The sequence below is a fragment of the Phodopus roborovskii genome, unplaced genomic scaffold (assembly GCF_943737965.1).
Source record: "Phodopus roborovskii unplaced genomic scaffold, PHOROB, whole genome shotgun sequence".
NCBI lineage: Eukaryota > Metazoa > Chordata > Mammalia > Rodentia > Cricetidae > Phodopus > Phodopus roborovskii.
In genome coordinates, this window is record NW_026126438.1 from 54918 (window position 1) to 59790 (window position 4873).

The 4873-nt window shown below is 38.5% G+C and overlaps 1 pseudogene; it reads left to right on the forward strand.

Annotated features, from left to right (window-relative positions):
- Positions 1 to 703: 703 nt before the first annotated feature.
- LOC127224495 (malate dehydrogenase, mitochondrial-like) lies at positions 704 to 4309 on the forward strand (annotated as a pseudogene).
- The last annotated feature ends 564 nt before the right edge of the window (positions 4310 to 4873 follow it).

The following is a 4873-nucleotide window of genomic DNA, read 5'->3' on the forward strand; positions in this document are numbered from 1 at the left end:
ACTTTGATGCTCCCATTTAATAGGAAGTAGTCAAATGTTAATTGCCTCCACTTCCCTGACCCCTTCTTTAATTTTTTAAATCAATAGTATACACAAAGGAGGGAATGTAGTCCCTAAGGAGATCACCAGTGGCTAGGCCTCCCCCCAACCCACAAAACCACTCTAAAGTCCTTAAGTGCCATTACCAACCCCTCAAGATGCAGTAAGTCAAGATCCACCCTACAGTGGTAAAACAAACAAACAAACAAACAAACAAACAAAAAAACATTCACGGTCAGGTCACAAAGTTCCACCAATCTCTGGCCACCCTGGAGAGCTCTGGTCACAAAAAAAAAAAAAAAAAAAACTTATATCAACCCTTCCTCCTGCTTAATTCTTTGCTGCTTCACTCCAGAGAAGGGATAGACACCCTCTTGTGTCTTTCCTAGTGAACCACTCATGTGAGCTTCCTTCTGTAGTATGACTTTGTGGCATTCCTTGGCTCAGGACTGCCAGGATACTTTTCCCCTCAGAGCTGTAGCACTTACAAGTGTGAGTGAATAACAGAATAGTTTGTGGGGCTAATACCATCAAAATACATTATATGAAATTCTGAAAGAATTAAGAAAAATGTTCCTTTTTAAAGTTCAATAAAATATCATTAAAATAAAACCTAATTTTAAAAATTGGCAAATAATTACATGATTTTTTTTTGTTCTAGAAAATGGTAAAAAGAAGACTGGAAGAGGAATTACAAAAAGAAAATATAAAGAAAACCTCACCATTATGCTATAACTCTTGTCAGGTAAAGAAAACAAAATAATAGTTAACAAAGCTTTAGTTGATTTACCAAAAAGATGATTAATATTTTATATTGCTTGTGATAAAATTTTTGATATTGTTATTTCCACTAAACACCTGTCTTTTTTAACTTTTACTATCTGTTTAGCCAATGTTTAACAAAGTTCATTGGAAATTATGTACTTTTAATGCAACTTCTATTTTCCCTATTTCATTTGAATTACATTCTCTCCTTTTCATTTCAGTTACTTTGCTGGTGTGGAAGTTATTATTTTTGGAAGTCCAGAATAGTCTTTGCATGGTACATTAGTTTAAAACAATCACATGATGCATAATGATAGTTTAAGGTATATTTATTAAGTTGGAAAGTCTCTGTGGAAGATTCATCAAAATTTGTAATTTCTTTGCACTTGCTAATTTCAGTATACCAAAGTGCAAATGGATTTGCAGATTAAGATTGTTTATTTCTTGGTAGGGAAAGGTGCAGGTGTCCAGACACTTTGTTTTCTCCTGTTTCATTGCAAGCTAATAGCTATCATTTGTTTTACTCATTCTCATCTGTCAAATTTGCAGAGTATTACTTTTACCGTTTTTGTAGCTCTGACTAAGACATTGTTTGTTCAGGAAAACCTCTATTTACTTAAGAATTCCTTAAGCTGTCCTTTTTAACTCTAGAGACAGATTTTGAGTACTTTAATCATATTCTTAACATTTATCACTAGCTCCTAAACTTACTTTTCAGTCAAGGTGTTGTTCTTGTTGTCCTCTTCGACATTTATTGAGGTACTCTTATTTATTTGTCAAATAATTGTTTGGTTGGATAGGTATACTAGGGTTTGATGCCATTGCTTTTATTTATGTTCAATTAATATTTATTTATTCAATTATATGAAATAATCCCAAGTTAGTATGTGTCTATTATTTTATCTGAATTTTTTTGTAAATATTTCTGGCTGACTGTCAAAGAGAATTATCCAGTAATCACTCACACACACACACACACACACACACACACACACACAAACACACAGAGGAGTAGAAGCATGATTGCTGGAACAGTTGACAGTTCAAGTCTTGATCTTTAAACAAGAGGCAGAAAGAGCAAACTGAGAATGGTAAGATTCTTTTGAATGCCCAAACCTACCAAATGTGATACATATCCTGGACTCCAAAGAGTCCTTATACTTCCCCAACAGTTCCACCAACTTGAGAAAAAGGATCAAATATTCAAATAAATGAGCCAATGGAGGCAATTGTATTATGGACATGCAGCATATGAGTGCATATTCAGGCTTAGGCTGACACAGTTCTTCAGCTGAACCCAGAGCTCACATCTAGTGGTAATATGAATAGCCAACTTGGTCAGCAAAATCCTTTATGAACCAGATTAGGTTGGAATTATAAATGGGAAGCCCTGGCATAGAATGGAAGTCATTGGAGTTACTTGTAGGTTGTTACCTCCTGTCTTTCTAGGTCCTGGTCAGGCCAACCCCAACAATGCTGTGTGCTTTCACTTTGCTCTACTTGCCACTGCTGCTCTCCACCACAGTTTCAACACTTTGGCCCAAACAATGGTAAAGTAACCATGCTAAGAGCTTCTGGGTTACTGAAGAACCTCATTGGCTCCTTCTGAAGAACAGCTCAGTAGAGAGCTGCCTGATGCTCTATAAATCTCTCATTTGCCTGGTGTTGCTGCATGTCTTAGTCATAGCCAGACGAGAGCAATTGTGAAAGGCTACCTTGCAGCTGCCAGACTGCCAAAAATGTGATGTGCTGCTGATCCTGGATGGAGTGCCCAAGAGACCAGGAATGACTTTAGATAGTCTGTTTCATACCAACTTGCTACCATTCTGCCCACCTTGAAGATAGTCTATGACCAGCATTGCCCTGAAGCTATGCTCTACATCATTGCCAACCAAGTTAATGCCACCATGTATCATCACAGCAAAAGGCTTTGAGAAGCATGGTGTGTACAATCCTAGTGAGATCTTTGGTGTGACAAATCTTGACATAATTAGAGCAAACACACCTGTGGCAGAGCTGAAGGGTTTGGATAAAGCTTGAGTCAATATGCCTGTCACTGATGGCCAAGGCAGGAAGGAGATGATCTTCCCCTTGATCTCTGAGTGTATCCTCAAAGATTATGTTCTCCAAGACAAGCTTGTCATGTTCACTGGGAAGATCAAGAAGGAAGGCAAGGAACTCATGAAAACCAAGGCTACTTTCTGCTACTGTCCATGGCATATGGTAGAGCAGCTTTGCCACTTACCTTCACTCTTGTAAATAATATGAACAAAAAGGAAGGAGTCATCAAGTGTTCTTTGTTCAGTTCAAAAAGGTAGAGTGCTATATTTCTTCTTTTCCCCCTTTTTAAAATTTAAATTTGAAACAAGCTTGTTTTACTTATCAATCCCAGTTCCCTCACCCTCCCCTCCTTCCCTGCCTCCCAACCTCCTATCCCATCCCATTTCTTCTCCCCAGGGAAGGTGGGGCCTTCCAAGGGGAGTCATCAAAGTCTTAATATCATTTGGAGCAAGCAGGGCCTAGGAGCTCTGTTGTGTGTCTAGGCTAAGAGAGCAAATGGCTCCCAAAGTCCATTTGCATACCAAGGCCAAATACTGATCCACTACCCAAGGCCCCATAGACTTCCCAGTCCTCTTAACTATCACCCACATTCAGGGGGTCTAGGTAAGTCTTATGCTGGTTTCCGAGCTATCAGCCTGGGATCCATGAGCTCCCCCTTGTTCAGAGACAGCTGATCTTACTTGGGGTCATCATTGTAGATCTCTGGCTGTTTCCCTAGTGCCAGATTTCTCTTTAAACCTATAGTGGATATCTGTTTTTGTTCTCCTCTATTCTGCCCCCAACTTAAGCTCCTGCTCCCTAGTGTCCCCCTCTTCCCTCCTCTTCCTCCCTTCCCTTTCTCCTAACTACCTCTCCTCTCCTACCATGCCCCCAGCTCAGGAGATCTTATCCCTTTCCCCTTCTATAGGGGACCATGTATGACTCTCTTAGGGTCCTGCTTGTTTCATAGCTTCTTTGACAGTGTGGATTTTAGGCTGGTAATCTTATGCTCTAAGTCTAAAATCCATATATTAGTGAGTACATGCCATGTTTGTCTTCTTGTGATTTCATTACTTCACTTAGAATGGTTTCTTCCAGTTCCATACATTTGCATGCAATGGTCAGTATTTTTTTTATTTTGTTTTTGTTTTTGTTTTGTTTTGTTTTTGTTTGTTCCACTGAGTAGTAAATGTGTAAATGTACCACATTTTCTTTAGCCATTCTTCAGTTGAGGGACATCTAAGTTGCTTCCAGGCTCTGGCTATTACAAATAATGCTGCTATGAACATAATTGAAAAGATGTCCTTATTGTATGAAAACAGAGTGCACTTATTTCTATACATCCTTGCTGTCAAGGACATGGGGCCCAGAGAAGAACCTAGGTATGGGTAAAATCACCCCTTTTGAGGTGAAAATGATTGCTGAGGCTATCCCCAAGATGAAAACTTTCATCAACATATGCTAGGACTTAGTCAAGAAAATAATATGAGCAACTTGAACCTCCAACAGCAGTATCACCCTTACTTATTCACACCATATCAGCTAAGCAACTTGAGAGATCTTTGTCTTTAATTTGTTTTGATGGTGGATATTAAATTAATATCAGCATCCCTTCCAAATTGTTGCTGGTTTGTTGATAATGACAATAGAGAAGACCTAGACTTTCAAAACAAACAAAAAAGCAAAAATGCAAATAGGCAGCCATGCATATCTAGAATTTGTTTCTGTATTATAGTCCCCACTCTTACATAGCCAAGCCCTTATACTTGCTGAGGCATCACTACACTTCTATTTTCCTTCTAAAAATTAACTTATTCTTTGACAATTTCCATATATGTGTATAAAATACATTCTGTTCATCCTCACCATCTTTCTCTATGTTATCATTTTCCCACTCCTAACCATGCCCACCTTCCACTGAGCTCTCTTCCCACTTTCATGTCCAGGATTACCTATTCAGGCATCAGTATGAACCTATCCACTGATCATGAATAAATTGTAATCATTGAAAATTTCTTCTTTTAACAAC